Below are 19,493 nucleotides of genomic sequence, written 5' to 3'. Positions count from 1 at the left end.
GGCCTCAGTAATAAAAAAAACTGAGTGAAAGGATCAACAAACGAACTTGATCGGATGTCATGTGACGTCCTCAACGACCAAACACAACGGTCCAAAAAAAAAAAGTGGTCAGCGTGACGAACTGCCGTCTCATGAGCCCGGGTTCGATTCCCGGCTGAGTCGGCGATTTTCTCCGCTTAGGGACTGGGTGTTGTGTTGCCTTCATCATTATTTCATCCCCATCTGGCGCGCAGGTCGCCCAGTGTGACGTCGAATGTAATAAGACCTGCACCAAGGCGGCCGGACCTGCCCCGATAGGGGCCTCCTGGCCAATGACGCCAAACGCTCATTTCCATTTCAATAATATCCACAAGAGGCTGCGTAGCTAGAATTGCAGCCACGTATTATACAGCAGAAATATAGCCTTAACCCTTTGCTGTCCATAGGTCACCCGCCGTATTACTATCGTTCGATATCCAATAGTCTCTGCCTTAGACCACAGTTGCACGATACCTCTATATGCATACCCGATCGTGAAATCTGGAGAAACACTGACCTCTCCCAACTGTCCACAGAGTGCCTTTAGCCAGAAAAATTCGCACGCAATCTGTATTTTGTGCGTGTCCTGGAGGAATCAGGCGTCTCCTCGTGATTATCGCCACTCTGCGCCTCTGGCTCCGGTTTCCCGGCCCAGGATGACGCCAGTGCCAAGCGTCAGACACTACGGCCGTCACTAATGTTCCATTTTATGGGACTCAGAGATACAGCTGTTTCAATGTAACCCAAAAAATACTCACGGAAGGTGATTATGTTCAAGCTGATATTCATAAATTCCACCATCGTAAATGTGTGGTGTTGTCACATAGACAGTTGATTGGTCCTCTTGTGTTTCCCCATCGTGTTACAGGGCCCCATAAACGAGCTTCCAGCAATATTGGAAGAAGTTGCTTTGGCTTTGTAGCATGGCTTGCTCTTGTAGCATTCTCGTCGTCGTCCCCTCACGCAAACATAATATTTGTCTGAAGATAGACCAGCAGAAATGGTTACGTTTCTTGGCTAGCCAGATGCATGCATATCCGAAGGAACTTTGCATCGTACTTCTGATGGCATTGTAATATCGTATTATTCGCTGACATCGGGCAAGCGACTTTCGATTAAAATGTCTCCCCTCTATGGGTATATGCATAATGGATGTACGAATATATGTCGTAGATACGTGGCTGACGACATATGGAAGTTTGGATCTCACCGTGAAGCATGCTCGGCTAGCCTAATTCTAAAGCGACCGCTCGCGATAAGCGGGAAATCCGGTTTCGTGACTGCATTATACAGCTGATGGCTGTCCATATTCGCAGCTGCGAATACGATGCAGGTCCCCGGATAATTACCCCTGCACATTTTCTACTGTGGAGACATTTGAAGGGCGAATTGATCGTTTGTATTACGAACAGTGCTGCTCTTACAAAACAACGCCAAGTCGACCTCGAAAGATTTACAAATGGTGTTGTCAAGAGAATTTGAATTTGCACTCGAGGCGAAGGTGGAATTTATCAAAATTAAAACTTATTCATTTGCCGTTGCTAACACCTTCTGTGAATATTTTTTTGGGTTACATTCTACCAGCTGTGACTCCGTAATCCGTAAAACACACGACACACTTTATGTGTACCGTTTCATCCACATTAGTCTACACAATCAACTTCTAAAACATTTACATCCCATGTGCACAGTACTGAAGGCCTCTTTCTAGACGAACTCCATTTCATTGTGGTGTGTACTTATTCTACAAGTTCCTTCTGACTTAACTTCTAACTGCGTCCCTTGCTACAACAAGGCCCTTCTTATTGTATGAACTCAGGGCTGCTACATTTCTCAATGATCAAAGACGACGTGACGTTATCTTTTATGGCCCTTGATTTTCCTAATCCCGTAACCCCTGTAAAATAATACAGTCACTGCAGCATTTCACACAAGCAGCGCGGTTCTGGACGACGCTAGTGGAAAATGAAAAATTAACACCTCCACAGATGTGACTCAAAGCTACATCCCAATTTCGTTTTTTTTAAAATGGAAAACAATAAAAAGTTATGTTTTGGAAGTATAAAAAATTTGATTTGTAATGTTATACACCACTTAGATTTTACTCCTAGAAAATAAAATTAAAAGTTATTATAAAAAATAATTTTCGAACTTCTTACAGATAGCAAATTTGCAAAGTATTTACTAAAATCGGGCCCTCAAAATACCACTAGTAAAATTAGAAAATCGTATCAAATTAGAGAAACCCTAGACTGCTTTCAAAGTAGAAGTATAATATAACTATTACAGGTTTTAGTTTTTAAAAAAGATATAGAAACTATGAAAAAACATGCAGAAAATGAATATCAGAATTAATTCGTTTAGCGCCTAAAATTTCAAATGTATACTACCATTTCAGTCCCAGCACAATACACATGTGACCACAACATGCACATAACGCACATGACCCAAAGTTCCCCTTTAGAATCCACCGACACAAAATATATACCAAGCATCTTCGTCCTTGAGTGAAGAAATTCCCAGTAGAAGCTCCAATTTAGAAATTTCAAAGGACACTATTTTTCCATCATCAGTCGTTAATTCTTCAACATTTTACACAAAACTCAGACTTTTTCCACGGGCTCCCATCTGTTTTTACACTACTTGCTAATACAGTGTGCACAAATACAGGCAACTTTAAACATGTAAAAATAAGGTCTCCTGTTTCAGCAACTGAAGAGGGTGCAGTTATTGCGAGTAAAGCCTACATTTATCAACTCCATACTATTTTAACTAAAAATATAAATGAGAAGGTTTAATCACAAACGTTAATCTTAAACCTGTTCAAGAGTGTATATGGGGTGAAAGGCTTACCTGTGATTGTCAATGAGAAATAATGAAAAATTTAGCACAATGTAAGAACTTTTTCATTTTCAAAACAAATAATTGTGAACTACTAAGCAATAAGTGAATCGGTCGACGTGTGCGCTCCGCAACAGAGTCGTACAAGCTATTTGCGTGTGGTCCCACTAGACTTGAGGAGAATGTAGAACCAGGAGCCAGGATAACCGGGATTCGGTATTGCAAACCTTTAAAGGACGTCATTATCACTAAGATAGGCTGATGCTTGGGAAAATAATTATTGGCTACGAGTTTCGATTACATAGATCATCATTAGGTGCATAAAAATGGTACCAACCTACATCAGCCCAAAAGGCGTTGGCCACTAGTGTGAAACGATGGTACTTAAGAAAGCATGATAATTTATAGAAAACTGCATCATTAAAGCTATGGTGGCACATCATTTTCTGTCAGTGGATAAGAATTTAAAAGATCCAGTCATATTATATTTCAATATTGACTTCATAATACTATTTATAATAAGTACACTGGCTAGACACTGCAATAGAAGATATTAAGTTTCCTTTTTTATGCCACTTACAATGCAGTCTTTTGTGCTACGCAGAATTGTAAACAACAATCTTCAATTATACGTAGTGTTAAATGTATACGTAATTGTAAGAAGAAGATAAATTGCAGATTGTCTGATGTATCCTAGAGGCACGTCCACTAATGGCCCGTGGAAGATACGAGAGGAACAATGAGCCAGCAAAAATACTGTTATTATGTTGACACTTCATAAAGTCATCTTTTAAATCGTCTGAGGCTTTAAGTTGTCCAGATTACACGAGATACATCAGCTCGTCCCTGCCTGCCCTCAACCACACACTTCGAAATCCCAACATCATGCCCAGATGGGGGCCTCTTACCTCCACTATAAAAGTGAGACGGCTTAAAATAATCCCTGGATAAAAACAGATCAGATAAGAGGAGTAAGCGTTTATGACGGCGGTATACTTTTGTGGCGTGCGGAACAACTTGCCTGTACCTACTGAGTCTCTCCATGCATGTTTACAAAAAAACAGACGTGTGACCTAACGGCGCAAATAATGCGTGTGAAACCTTCAAAGTAGATAACGAGATGCTGCTAGGGATAAAAGAATTTAAAACATTTCATTACAACGTACAAAAGCCCCACATCAGTTAACAATATTAATGGCTCTGAGCACTATGGGACTTAACTACTGTGGTCATCAGTCCCCTAGAACTTAGAACTACTTAAACCTAACTAACGTAAGGACATCACACACATCCATGCCCGAGGCAGGATTCGAACCTGCGACCGTAGCAGTCGCGCGGTTCCGGACTAACAATATTAATGGAAGTCATATTTCGACACATAATATTTACATCCTATTGTACCAAAATGAAATCGCTGTCAGTCCTATTTATACCAATTTATTACCGTGACATAAATCGAAGGCTAAAAAGTTAATGCACATATCTTCGTTCTATCTTCAGGCAGCGATATTCCTTCAGTTCGACAAGACGATCTTTATCATGTAGCTGATAAATTAATACACTCCTGGAAATTGAAATAAGAACACCGTGAATTCATTGTCCCAGGAAGGGGAAACTTTATTGACACATTCCTGGGGTCAGATACATCACATGATCACACTGACAGAACCACAGGCACATAGACACAGGCAACAGAGCATGCACAATGTCGGCACTAGTACAGTGTATATCCACCTTTCGCAGCAATGCAGGCTGCTATTCTCCCATGGAGACGATCGTAGAGATGCTGGATGTAGTCCTGTGGAACGGCTTGCCATGCCATTTCCACCTGGCGCCTCAGTTGGACCAGCGTTCGTGCTGGACGTGCAGACCGCGTGAGACGACGCTTCATCCAGTCCCAAACATGCTCAATGGGGGACAGATCCGGAGATCTTGATGGCCAGGGTAGTTGACGTACACCTTCTAGAGCACGTTGGGTGGCACGGGATACATGCGGACGTGCATTGTCCTGTTGGAACAGCAAGTTCCCTCGCCGGTCTAGGAATGGTAGAACGATGGGTTCGATGACGGTTTGGATGTACTGTGCACTGTTCAGTGTCCGCTCGACGATCATTAGTGGTGTACGGCCAGTGTAGGAGATCGCTCCCCACACCATGATGCCAGGTGTTGGCCCTGTGTGCCTCGGTCGTATGCAGTCCTGATTGTGGCGCTCACCTGCACGGCGCCAAACACGCATACGACCATCATTGGCACCAAGGCAGAAGCGACTCTCATCGCTGAAGACGACACGTCTCCATTCGTCCCTCCATTCACTCCTGTCGCGACACCACTGGAGGCGGGCTGCACGATGTTGGGGCGTGAGCGGAAGACGGCCTAACGGTGTGCGGGACCGTAGCCCAGCTTCATGGAGACGGTTGCGAATGGTCCTCGCCGATACCCCAGGAGCAACAGTGTCCCTAATTTGCTGGGAAGTGGCGGTGCGGTCCCCTACGGCACTGCGTAGGATCCTACGGTCTTGGCGTGCACCCGTGCGTCGCTGCGGGCCGGTCCCAGGTCGACGGGCACGTGCACCTTCCGCCGACCACTGGCGACAACATCGATGTACTGTGGAGACCTCACGCCCCACGTGTTGAGCAATTCGGCGGTACGTCCACCCGGCCTCCCGCATGCCCACTATACGCCCTCGCTCAAAGTCCGTCAACTGCACATACGGTTCACGTCCATGCTGTCGCGGCATGCTACCAGTGTTAAAGACTGCGATGGAGCTCCGTATGCCACGGCAAACTGGCTGACACTGACGGCGGCGGTGCACAAATGCTGCGCAGCTAGCGCCATTCGACGGCCAACACCGCGGTTCCTGGTGTGTCCGCTGTGCCGTGCGTGTGATCATTGCTTGTACAGCCCTCTCGCAGTGTCCGGAGCAAGTATGGTGGGTCTGCCACACCGGTGTCAATGTGTTCTTTTTCCATTTCCAGGAGTGTATATTATTACAACCGTAACGAAACAGAAGTGTTACGTTTCAGTGAAAGGAATGAAGGAAGATTAGATTTAACATTCCGTCGACGACTAATTTCAGAACTTTAGATGGTGATTATTTTTTGAGCTTACATTTTCGTTAGTTACTACACTCAGAGATGCAGCAGTTTCTGCATCAGTTATTAAATCATCGCCATGTTCCAGACCTAAAGTTGGTGTTATCCAGTTTTGGATCCGGAAATATAAAGAACAGTATCAGATTTCTGTCAGATGACAGTGGTGTCATGGGGGATGGAGTACCCAAAATTTAGAACACAGTTTAACACCTTAGTCCACAGCACTTTAATGGACGGTGTATTCTTATGTGAAGATGCACACGACGAACTTCACAGCATGTAACGGGTGGCAGTGTTATTGCCATTCAATACGGCATACAATCACGAGCCAAAGCATTATGACCACTGTCCTCTGCAGGATTTATTGACGCCTGTCTGCGGTGCGGGCACGTGACGCGAGAAGGGAAATACGTAAGAGACGTATCATTCTCGTGAAGATATGGGCCGAAAATGGGGAAATAAGTGGACATCAGTGACTTTGTCAAGGGGCAGACTGTCATGGCCTTGTCGGCTAACAGTTTCACAGAAACGGCGAATCTAGTCAGCTCTTTGCGTACTACTGTCGTGAGATCTATGGAAAGCGGCTGAAGGACACAACAAGGTGTTGTTGGACTTCGAACGCCTCACCTCACAACGTGGAGGACGGTAGCTCGCTCTTCGTATCAGGATAGACGACCATCTGTGGCAGCTCTCATGACAGTGTACAACAATGGAACAGTCACAAGTGTTCGAAGCCCACTGTTCAGCGTACACGGTTGAGCATTGGGGTCCACAGCAGACGACCGCTACGTCTACTCACGTTGCCCCAACGAAATCGTCAGTTACAATTGCAGTGGGCACAGAATCGTCGAGACTGGACCGCGGATCAATGCAAACGTGTCGCTCGCTCGGGTGAAGCACGTTTCTTGGAAGTCTCCTCGAGTTTGCTGCTGGATCCTAAAATCAGCTCGATTCAGCTGTCCACCATCTTCAGGGGAACGCCGCTGCTGCTGCTGAGTTCTGCTGAAAACTGATGCCAAGGCTGCAAATTTCCGTCCTATACGGGCTTCCGTGCCGTACGTGGCGCATGCTCCGCTCATCACAGTTGCTGTCCTGTTAGACTGGGCAGAACACTGGCGGCAACGATATATCGTACACTCGGACTGGCTGCACTCAAGGACGTTCTGTTTTGATGCAAGATAGTACACGGTTTTAAGCCCTCCTAAGAGGGAAGTAATTGTCTCCGTTGCCAACGGCCTTGCCGCAGTGGTAACACCGGTTTCCGTCAGTTCACCTAAGTTAAGTGCTGTCGGGCTGGGCTAGCACTTGTATGGGTGCCATCCGTTCTGCCGAGCGCTGTTGGCAAGTGGGGTACACTCAGACCTTCTGAGGCAAACTGAGGAGCTACTTGATTGAGAAGGTGCGGCTCCGGTCTCGGAAACTGACATACGGCTGGGAGAGCAGTGTGCTGAGCACATGCCCCTCCATATCCGCATCCAGTGACGCCTGTGGGCTGAGGATGACACGGCGGCCGGTCGGTTCCGTTGGGCCTTCATGGCCTGATCAGGAGGAGTTTAGTTTAGTTTAGAAATTGTCTCTGTTAATCAAATTGTCTGTCAAACTAACTACAAGTGCCTGTTTATAAATACTATTCCAAGAACCAGAAGTGTTGGCAACTATCACAGTCTCGGCAAACTTCATTCAATGTCTCTCGTTTAAGCAATGTTATGCAACCGCCGATTTCCGACGCAGACAGTTTAACCCAAGAACTTGTCATTTGCTGGTTGCTTTTAAGTAAAATTGACATTCTGATAAGCAGATTCGCCGGGCTATGGAGCTTGGACCATCGCCGGGGCTGCATGAATAGGAGCATAGATCTGTGATTTTAAGGAATTTTAATATTAAGAGTGCATTCCGACCACCTTCCAAGATTAGAACACTTCGTGGCTCTGTGAAACATGATTTGGGGCTTAGGAAGCCTGGCATATATAACATGCCTTATCAGTATGGAAAGGCTTACATCGGCCGTTCGATTTGCGCAGTCCACGACAGGTGCGCGGAACTTCGCCTCATACGAGACTACAACAGCCGGAAAAATCGGCGGTAGCAGAACACTGCTTAAGCGAGGGACGCGGGATTGAATTTGACAAGACTGTGATAGTTGCCTACACACCCGGTTTTTGGAACATTGTTTATAAAGAGGCATCTGAAATTAGGTTACCAGACAATTTATTAATAGAAAGAATGGCTTTCCTCTCAACAGGACGTAGAACCCTGTACGATTCCGCTTCAAACCAGAACGTTCTTCAATGCAGCCCGTCAGAGAGCTCGAGAAAAAGTGTTTCAGTGTGATACGAGTATATCGTTGCCGCCGCTGATCTGCTAAGGACGGTCCCACCTCCCAACTCTTGGCAGGGCAGCCAATGTGATGCATGCCGCATGCACTAGGTACGTTACGGAGGCTATATAGGACGACGATTTGCAACGTTGGCATCAGTTTTCAGCTGGACTCAGCGTTATCAGCGTTCTCCTGAATATGGCTGACAGATGGATCGTAGAAATATTGAATCGAGTTGGTTTTATGATCCGGCAGCAAACACGAGGAGCCTGTCGAGACCCATTGTGCGGGAAAAGTTTACGAAGTCATATCACTTTTCTTGTTGCACCAGGTCGATAATCATTCCGCATTCTCCGTCATCCAGGCGAACGGCTGCTCAAAACATGCATAAGGCCACAGATGCAGGACGGTGGGGGCAGTATAATGTCATAGGTGACATTCACGTGAGCTTCCAAGGCACCTGTGGTAGTAATCGAAGGCACCTTGAAAGCTGTGTACCAGGGGGACTTAATCTTGGACCACCTGGAAGGGGCAGTCAGGGCCCGCTCACGTGTTGCTAAGTTAGTTTCGAATACGCTGCAGAAGTTTCCTGGGAAGCCCTCACACGTCCTACATACTATCTCGATCCCTCCCCACGTGGTTTCCACATTTTTTGAGCCCGAATGAAACCGTTCGTAGGCGACGATATGGTTCGGACGAATTTCCACTCCCTTATTTATCTACGTTTTATCGAACATTGCATATCTGATGTTCAAGAAAGGAGCCTATGCGATCGATGTATTGTGTGGGAACATTGATTTAAAACCCATTCTTTTTAATGTTTTCTGTAATAGTTTTGGAACACATTTTCTTTGATTGTAAGAAAATAGATTCCATTTGTTTCTCTCGATTGCAATTGGCACATATTTCTTATTTTGTAGTATTTTCTTATAAAAATCTATCATAACATTTCACTATCCATTAATATGAAAACTGTTATTTTTTACAAAAAGCAGTAAGGATCTAGATATTAATCCTGTCAAAATATGTCGTTGGTGCCTTTCGCTAAAGAGTTGTGCAATCTCTCTTTAGCTTTCATGTAACACAGTCTTACGTTAGCTTTGAAAGAGAGCAGAGTTGGTTTGGAACTGGAGCGGAACAGTCTTCTCTTTGTTTTAGAATAGGGGTTGCATTTTTCGTCTGAATGCTGAGAGCTTTGGGTGTATCATGTACGTTAGTTTTACTTAATTCAGTGACTATTACCGGAATATAGACCTCGTCAAATTTCAAAGAGCGTTTATTAAGCCAAGTTCATAAAGCTGAAAACGTAAAGTTGTTTGTTTGAATGTTGGAACTGGCAACAACCCACGATGCCTGTACGCCGTGAATTGGTATCTTCAGTGAAACTTAAAAAACTCGCACCTGAAAACCATCCCCTAGGAAACATCAAGAAAACGAGCTGAGGCACAAATAGAGTATTTCTACACATGAAGAGAGGTATTAAAAGTCTTTTTTGGTTAATGCAACAACAGTTTTCGAACTGGTTTCCTCCACTGCTGTTTCCTGTTACGCTATGCTTAGTATTTATAAATCAGTTCGTTCTGGTAAAGAAATGCAGCTACATCGTTTAAATTTTCATAATAAAGTCTTGTTGATTGAACTGAGGGAACTACAGTTTTAAAGTAGGCAATAGAAAACATTTTTCCATGAAAGTATTGACCGTCTAGTCTAACAGTGGGATAAATGTGTTAACAATCATGGAGATTACTTTTGAAATAATAAACAGTTTACTTACTTTATTCATCTCTCTCTCGTTTTCAATTGACTACCACTTATACATCACGTTGGTTGATGTCTTCCCTGACGTCGACGGCGTCTTCTGGTATGACAACTGTCCTTGTCTCGAGATCAGAATCATGCAGCTGTGGTTTGAAGAGCATGATAGTGAGCTCATCTTGATCTCTTTACCACCAAATTCGGCTGATCTGGATGAGAAAGGGCATATCTGGGACACTATCGGTCGCCATCCCCACTCCAACACCAGTCAGTAATTTACGGAAATTGCCTGACCTGTGTGTAGACATCTGGTACGTCCGGAAACCTACCAAGGACTTATCCCATCTATATCACGCAGAATCGCTGCAGTTCGGCGCTCTAAAGGTGGACCAACGTGGTATTAAGAAGATGGTCATAATGTTTTGGCTCGACAGTATGTACTGTATATACAAGGTGAAGCGAAATTCGCACACACCTCACATGCCAGCGATAAAAAAATATCTTTGACAAAGTTTCGGCCAGCGAGTACATCCGACAGAAAAAGGACGTTAAAGTGTGGCAATCTGGCAACACTGTAATCACATGTATGGTAGCTGCCTCTGTCAGCACATATTACTTGTGCTGTGCAGGTGGTGCAGTGGGTAGAGCTTTGGGTTAGCATACAGGAGGTCGAAGGTTCGATCTTGAGTTGAGGCCCTTTTTTTTCTTTTTATTTGGTGATTTCATTCTGACATTTCATACTGTAAAATACACCGTTTCTTAGGTCTCATGTATCTTAAATTTACAACATTTTGTCACGCTGAGCATAACAAATACGTGGTTAGAGAAATAAGAAATACAGTTGAAACAAATGACCTGTCATAGTACAGAATAACTACAAAAAATATATCAATTTCGAGATGCTAAAGATGATAACACAGTACAGTAACAGAACATGTACTTGTCATTTATACTATATGTAATATGAGCGCTCAGATGTTGCACATTAGCAACCAGTGACAATAATAATGTCCATATTAATGACCACTTGACCCTCACAACAAAATACGTTATCCTCAGAACAACAGATGCTCAAAGCGACCTCCCTGCACGTCCAAACACTGCGCAATCCGCCAGACCATACAGCTCTCTACCCCTCACAGTAAATCTGCGTCCACAGTAACAAGAGCAGCAGGAACTCGAGCTACCAATTCTTCCACATTCGTCAGAGGAGTAGAGTACACGTGCGTCCCGAGGCTATTAATGTCAGGCAAACGCGATGTCTATACAACTGTCATTTCCCTGGGAATGTTCCGCCCAAATACTGTTGCACATTAATTCCAAAGTGTGGAGGTGCGCCATCATGTTCGAACCATATCCTCTGCCGAACATGTAGTGAAACTTTTCCAGCGAGTGGAAAGGGATACTTTCAAAGCTGACCAATCTTCAATTTCTATGGTTGTAGTATGAAAGTGCAAATGTTTTCTAGAGGACCCGCTTCGCCGTCCGAAGTGGCCGAGCGGTTCTAGGCGCTTCAGTCTGGAACCGCGCGACCGCTACGGTCGCAGGTTCGAATACTGCCTCGGGCATGGATGTGTGTGATGTCCTTCAGCTAGTTAGGTTCAAATAGTTCTAAGTACTAGGGGACTGATGACCTCTGATGTTAAATCCCATAGTGCTCAGAGCCATTCGAACCAATTTTTTGGACCCGCTGCAATTGCTGTTGACGATTAAGATGCCATATACCGGACCACCTGGACTACATTTACCAAACAAAAAACATATCAGAATGAGATTTTCACTCTGCAGCGGAGTGTGCGCTGATATGAAACTTCCTGGTAGATTAAAACTGTGTGCCGGACCGAGACTCGAACTCGTGACCTTTGCCTTTTGCGGGCAAGTGCTCTACCAACTGAGCTCCTGTGCTTGGGTAGCTCAGTTGGTAGAGCACTTGCCCGCAAAAGGCAAAGGTCCCGAGTTCGAGTCTCGGTCCGGCACACAGTTTTAATCTGCCAGGAAGCTTCAAAAAACATATCCTTCGGCCCAGCATCGAACCATCGACCTCCTGCACGCTAACCCAAAACTGTATCCACAGCACAAAGAATACATGCTGACAGAGGCAGATCCCATACATGTGGTTACAATGTACTAGGGGACTGTTGACCTCAGATTTTAAGTCCCATAGTGCTCAGAGCCATTTGAACCATCTGATTAGATGCATTAAAATCCGTTTGTGAAAGCCTGCAATTTTGAAAACAATGGGTTTGTTTATAAATAACTTTTCTGCTACCAGTCAAGATTTTCTTTTATTTGTATTTTGCACGAAGCGTTTCGGGGAATGATTCCCATTTTCAAGTACATTTTTCTCAGTGCAGATTATCATTTTCATATAATGTTTTTGATATGTGAGTTCCGCTTTGTTCTGTTGACTTTAACTGTTCTTATGTCCTTTTGCGTAGAGTCTCAACACACAATTTTCTGTGCACAACGTACATCTAGAATAACTTAAATTGTACATGTAAGTTATTCACGATGTACAATGTGCAAAAAAATTGTGTGTGAAGTTTAAGGGTGTGAGACTCTGCACAAATGGACTGTAAGAGAACTTAAAGTCAACAGAACAAAACAGAACCTCCCACATCAAAAACATTACGTCAAAATGTCATTGTACACAGAGAAAAACGCACTTGAAATAATTTCTCTAAACCCATCGTGTAAAATATAAGTAAAAAAAATCATTACTGGCAGCAGGAAAGTTATTTATAAACAAACCCATCAACTGGTATCTTTCAGCAAGTAGAAAACCTAAATCTGAAAACAAGATTAAAAATTTTTATCTGGATCAATTCTTATACATCACAGAAGAGTTTCTGTTTCAAAATTTGAGGTTTAAAATATTCGAAAGTATTGCGTACCTATGCAAATTTGAAAGCAATATAAAAAAATTTTCCGGCCCAATTCTTATACACCATACATCAGTTTCACAATCGAAATTTGGTGCTTTAGACGTGCAGAAGGATTGAATACCTATATTTTTTGTAACTTCTATTGTAAATAAGGCACTCCTTGTAATTTTTTCCTTGTTTACTTAACTTGAACCATAAATCGTGACCATACTTTATTATAAAAACCGTTATCGAAGGTGGCGCTTTGAAAACATTGTTTACCAACATGACGCAAATATTTTCCACTCTCATTGACTAAAAGCGAGGGTTTCTTCCATAAGGAACAATAAATGCCCGCATCTCGTGGTCGTGCGGTAGCGTTCTCGCTTCCCACGCCCGGGTTCCCGGGTTCGATTCCCGGCGGGGTCAGGGATTTTCTCTGCCTCGTGATGGCTGGGTGTTGTGTGATGTCCTTAGGTTAGTTAGGTTTAAGTAGTTCTAAGTTCTAGTGGACTGATGACCATAGATGTTAAGTCCCATAGTGCTCAGAGCCATTTGAACCAATACTGAAAATGTAGGCATTTTTAATATATTTTTCTCTATAACAGTGAATGTGTCAGTATTCGGATAGCTGTATTAACTTCACTCAAATTTGTTTTCGTAACGATTTGACAGCGGCTTATCAGCTGTCTATGAGAGCGAAATGTTAGCGTTACATTTATTCCCAGTTTCTCAGGCCTTTCCTTTGAGTATCCGACACGATGAAAAGACACCCTCAATACACATAACTTTGTAGTTTATACATTTTAGTGCAGACCATATTTCTTTCCAGTATCGTACTGAGGATATTCGTGCTTAACGAACATATCGAAATTTATCTAAATGAACCTGAATTACACCAATAAAATTTCGAATGTTGTTTAAAGATATTTACAGATTATTTTGGTAGAAATGACCTGTGGTCATTGATGTCTCGTTACAGAGTAGTAATGCAGTTATGATTCGTTCATTTGCCATTACTTCTATGAAAATATCTTCACAACAGTGTTAAAGCCAATACAACGCAATAACCAACACATACAACACAAAACACTAACTATATAACAACCACGATGAAAAAGTAGCAATGTATTGCTGCAGTGCTATCGCTGGTTCCTGTTAGATCCTCAAAGTTAAATTGGGCTTGCCTGGAACATCTGTCCTGGACTATCAAGCGCTATTGACAAACTCGGTGCACTCAGCCCTTGTGAGCCCAATGTAGGAGCTACTTGATTGAGAAGTAGCGGATTTGGTCACGAAAACTGACAACGCCCAAGAGAGCGGTGTGCAGACCACATGCCCTTCCATATTCGCATCCAGTGACATTCTGTACCTCATCCTGCTTACGTGTTCTTCTTCAGTAATATTCCATAATGGACTATTCTGTAGCTTGTTGGCCTCCATGCCCTACCAGGATAGAATCAAGAGCCTGCCTCAACACTTGAAGGTGTAAACTTGATGGCACGACTATACGGTGACCACACTTTGTTTGTGTAATACTCTGTCGTCAGCAATGACGTGAGCTCACATCGTGAATTTCTGACAATCTCAGTAAGCAGCCTGAACCCTCCAACAATTGTCAGGCAGATAAACAAATATATTTCAATCTCGTATCTTGTGACTCAACCCATCTGCATTTCGATGAGTCTCCCCCGGACAATGTATAACTTCAAAATCGAACTCACTTAACTGTAAAGCCCACTGAGTCAAGCTGTTAGTCGGATCCTTAAGGCCCAGAAGCCATTTTAGTGCTGTGTAGTCCGAACATCCATGTATATTACAAAATCGATGTATATATATATGTACATACATTTGTATGTATGTATTTATGCATGTAGGCTTCCGTTCCTTATCTCCTTCTAAGCTACTGGACCGTTTTCAGCCAAACTTGGTACACATATCACTCAATACCTGAAAATCACCGCTGTGGGGGGTAAGAACCATCTACCTGGCAGAGGAGTGGGTGTGTGGGTGAAAAAGCAGTGTATCCCATAACACGAGAATACTCATGTTTTAGTCATCCAGTGTTTGAGAAAGAGAGCACTTAGAAACTTGTAACAAACCTTACACATAATCTCAAACATTATGAAATTTTCCTCTCTCACGACTCCCACAAAAGAAAAGTTTATCACTTATTACGTTTTCACTGTTCTTGCAGTCAAATTACTGCTTGAAGCATGACAAATTAATTTATTGTTTCTCTTCTACTGACTCTGTTCATAACAAATTTCACGGACAGTAGCCCCGTATACCACTGGATGTATCTGAAAAATTATATCATTACACAGCACATAGTTAAGGGGAGTTGGAACGCCCTATCACGACAATGTTAAATTTAAGAACTTGGCATCCCTGTATTTCAGGAACGACTGTAGTCATTGACATGAAACTTTTGCAGGATATTAAATTGTATGTTCCGAATCTACTGAACTACAATAATTGCATTTCAGCCACTGCTTTCGGAAATACAATTTTTAATTATACGCTTAAAATTTTGTGTACTTTTTTTGTACAATGTCCCAAATAATTTTAATTATACAAAACATTATGTTCTTCTTTTAGTTCAGTAGACTCAGGATATGTATGTTATTACTCCCTGAAAATTTGAATATTCTACTCGAAGTTGTTTCTGAGATTTAGGGAAAAATGCAACAGAAAATGTAAATTTTCAGGAGCGGCTTCTAAAGTTTCAAAAGACTGTAACTCAATTAATATATACTTATTTTTTTTCATTTCGTCACTCAGAAGTACCCTGCACCATACTGTATATCATCCTCTTGGTCTTTTTCCAAGTTTTTCTTCTTTTCTTCTTTTTGAACTCCCTAGTGGTCAACTGTGCTGCATACTCTGTTTTATCATTGCGAACCTTGTCCATCCGTTCAAGTTCTCTGATGCAGTTAGCTCCAGGATTAATTCCCATATGCTGTAGGACTTTCATCCTACCAAGGTTGCCATCATTAAAAGCAATAACAGTATCACTGACCCCCCACTTTAGTGTCTTCATTCCAGCAACAACATTTTTTGTAAGCGAGTCCATATAAGATTATTGAACGACTCGTAGGGATTTTGAGTCTGACCATGCAGCGGGCCGGAGTGGCCGCGCGGTCTTGGGCGCCATGTCACGGAGTGCGCGGCTCCTTCCGCCGGAGGAACGGGTCCTCCCTCGGGCGTGTGTGTGTGTGTGTTTGTGTGTGTGTGTGTGTGTGTGTGTGTCTGTGTGTGTGTGTATTTCTCTTAGCATAAATTAGTTTAAGTTAGTTTAAGTGGTGTGTAAGTCCTGAAACAGATGACCTCAGCAGTTTGGTCCCTTGGGAATAGACACACATTTGAACGTTTTCTGACCATGCAGACACTTCTTCAGTAAATCAGGAGTGCCACATCTCTGTGAATAGGTTTTATGATATCTATGACTGCTGGTGGGACGGAATGTTTGTGGCTGTATGAACTGTTTGAATACTGGGCATTGCGGTAATTGCACCATGAATCAGGTCCAGGAGGGCAAAGGTGGTGTACTGGGGTTTCATCAGTTCACAGTATCCCATACTGCTTGCTTCATTTTCAACAAATCCTCAGCATTATTTCTAATGACCATCCCATAATACTGCTGTAGTTCATCAATCATTTTGTCTGTCAGTCTGCCTGTTATGGTTTTACCATCAGAAAGTTTCTTGTCTCTCAAACTTTGTTTCAACTTCCTCAACCTGCTGCCCATCCTCTTCTAGACATGACCAACACTTTTAACCTTTATAATATAGCAATCCACAGCCTTCTATGTAACAAAGTACCGATTTTATTAGATCTTGAAGTAATACACGTAATAATTTTAACATTTTCAACCTTCACCCCTCCGCCGCCCCACACCGAACCACTCTTTCATGGTTATTGTGCAGTTCGGCCTCCGGTTGACCCCTCCCCCCCTCCCCCTCCCCAGGGAACGTCTCACACCAGACGAGTGTAATTCATATGTTTGCGTGGTAGAGTAATGGTGGTGTACGCATACGTGGATAACTTGTTTGCGTAGCAATCGCCGACATAGTGTAGGTGAGGCGGAATAAGGGGAACTAGCCCGCATTCGCTGAGGCAGATGGAAAACGGCCCAAAACCATCCACAGACTGGCCACCTCACCGGACCTCGACACAAGTCCACTGAGCGGATTCGTGCAGGAGACCAGGTGCTCCTTCCCAATCCGGAAAGTCGTGCATTATTAGACCGCACGGCTAACTGGGCAGGTTCCTATACTCTTAGTTATACTCTGGAAAGGAGTACTGTCATAGTAAGAGCCATCAGTCTTCTATTAGGGTAAGCATGATAAAGTGTACAGAGAAGAGGAAGGAGGGGATGGACAGATAGTGAGGGGAAAGGAGATGGGCACAGATAGATGGAGGAAGATGTAAATAGAAAATGTGCAGAGAGGGGAGAGGGATAGTGACAGAGAAAACGGAGAAGAGAAGGGGGATAAAGGAAAGATGAGGAGACAGACAGAGACAGGGAGAGGAAGAGATAGGCATAGGCACAAGGAGGGGAAGGTGGAGATGAACAGAAGGACAGGAGGAATGGTCTGGGAGTGGGAGGAGGAGGAGAGGGACAGAGTGAGGGAGAGAGAAGGAGATGGACAGACAAAGGCAACAGGGGGAGATGAACAGGGGGATAGGAAGGGGGAGATGAACGGAGAGAGGGAGATGAGGAGACAGGCAGAGAGGGGCAGGAGGAAAGGGACAAAGAGAGGGGGAACGTGGAGACAGAATTAGAGGGGAGGAGCCTATTGATAGAGAGAGGGGGAGGAAATTTGGAAATTTGCGGTAAGTTCTATGGGACCAAAATGCTGTGCTCATTGGTCCGTAAGCTTACACACTACTTAAACTAACTTACGCTAAGGACAAAACACACACCCAGCCCAAGGGAGGGCTCGAACCACGAACGGGGGGAGCCGTGCAAACCATGACAAGGAGCCCTAGACTGCCTGGCTACCACGCGGCTGAGGGGGAGGAGGAGATGGGTAGAGAGAGAGGGAGAAGGAGATGGACAGAGAATGGGGGTGAAGGAGATGGACAGAGAGCAGCTAAGGAGGAGACAGAGAGAGTGCAAAAACTGGAATTAAGACATACCTGGGCAATGCTGGGTACTCAGCTAGTCTGTTAGGGTATTGACCACACAAGTTGCAACAGAAATAAGTGATTCTGTAAATCATACTGAAAATCTCCTTTTGTATAGTAGAGTAATTCTTCTCCTCCTTCTTTAACGGTCTAGAAGAACAAGCTAGCCGGCCGCGGTGGTCTCGCGGTTCTAGGCGCGCAGTCAGGAACTGTGCGACTGCTACGGTCGCAGATTCGAATCCTGCCTCGGGCATGGATGTGTGTGATGTCCTTAGGTTAGTTAGGTTTAAGTAGTTCTAAGTTCTAGGGGACTGATGACCACAGCAGTTGAGTCCCATAGTGCTCAGAGCCATTTGAACTATTTTTTTTGAACAAGCTATCAGGTGTTGCTCCATCAGTTCCTGACTCAGATTGCATCACAGGTCATGAATGTTCACATAACATGATAATACAAACTGTTTCTGATAATCTAGCAAAGTAAGGATGTGACCTGTGGTCAATAAATCGTTTAATCACACAAAGGATTCTTCGCATTCTGGAGTTCAATGAAAGTTCATCCCCTTTCAATAAATGTATTGGAGGTCTTCTATTTCTGCAAAATCTGGCACAAATATTCTGTAATAATTAGCTATCCCAAGATGGAACTGTAGGTGTCAGGAATTCCCACACAGCTTGCATTGCGACTTTCTAAACATATGTTGAATGTGGCGTTGCTAGCCAAATCTATCACATATGGTCTCAGCATTAAAAACTACTTTACTATCCCTATGGTTGGTCAGTTCACACTTCATTCTAGCCAATAATTGGCTGATAAAGCAAACTTATTTCAGTACAAATGACTTACTAAATGTTGGTCATGTTCCTCATAAATGACTATAGACAATATGTAATTGCACCATGAGTTCCTGGATGTCCTTAGAGGAGATTATAATATTCTCCAGCTATACCAAGTGTTATTTCTGCTTTAATCAGCGTAGTACCTGCACATTTGGTATGCATCTATGGCTGTCCTTTGATTTAAATATCTGTAGCCACAATAAAATCTACAAGCCTTACTTCTCTCTGAGCTCTTTTTTTGACACAGTTAGTACCGATGCTATCCAAGAGCAGGTACTCTCTTCCATAAACCCATCATGGAGCTGCTGGTTAATGAACATCACCAGTTGCAGATGATATGGAATTGGTACAGTTTTGTATACACAACTGAATCACTCCCAGTGGGAACATTATAAAGGTTTAGTGGCGTAGCTGGTAATGGTCTGGAAAGTTTAAAAACTCCAAGTGTTCTTCTAATAGCCTTCCCAAATTCTTTCTATCAGATTCTTTTAAAAACGACAACTCCCCCCACTGTGTGGTTATATCTACAGACTCACCATCGTTTGAAAATTCTTCCCTGAAATTCTTATCTAATTCTTCCTCCTCCAATACTTCCAAGTTAGCTATCAGCGAACCTCCTGGTAGCTCCACTTCTAG

The 19,493-nt window shown here is 43.5% G+C and overlaps 1 protein-coding gene and 1 non-coding gene across 6 annotated transcripts in view; both read left to right on the top strand.

Annotated features, from left to right (window-relative positions):
- Nucleotides 1-19,493, top strand: part of LOC126473831 (ATP-dependent translocase ABCB1-like) — a 272,239-nt gene that overhangs the window by 160,645 nt on the left and 92,101 nt on the right. The window lies entirely within an intron of this gene.
- Trnal-caa (transfer RNA leucine (anticodon CAA)) lies at nucleotides 11,926-12,000 on the top strand. The gene has a single exon. It is a non-coding gene; the product is annotated as a tRNA-Leu (tRNA).

This window comes from Schistocerca serialis, chromosome 4 (assembly GCF_023864345.2).
Source record: "Schistocerca serialis cubense isolate TAMUIC-IGC-003099 chromosome 4, iqSchSeri2.2, whole genome shotgun sequence".
Lineage (NCBI taxonomy): Eukaryota > Metazoa > Arthropoda > Insecta > Orthoptera > Acrididae > Schistocerca > Schistocerca serialis.
The sequence above is the reverse complement of the archived record's forward strand: the minus strand, read 5'-3'. Positions and strand labels throughout refer to the sequence as shown.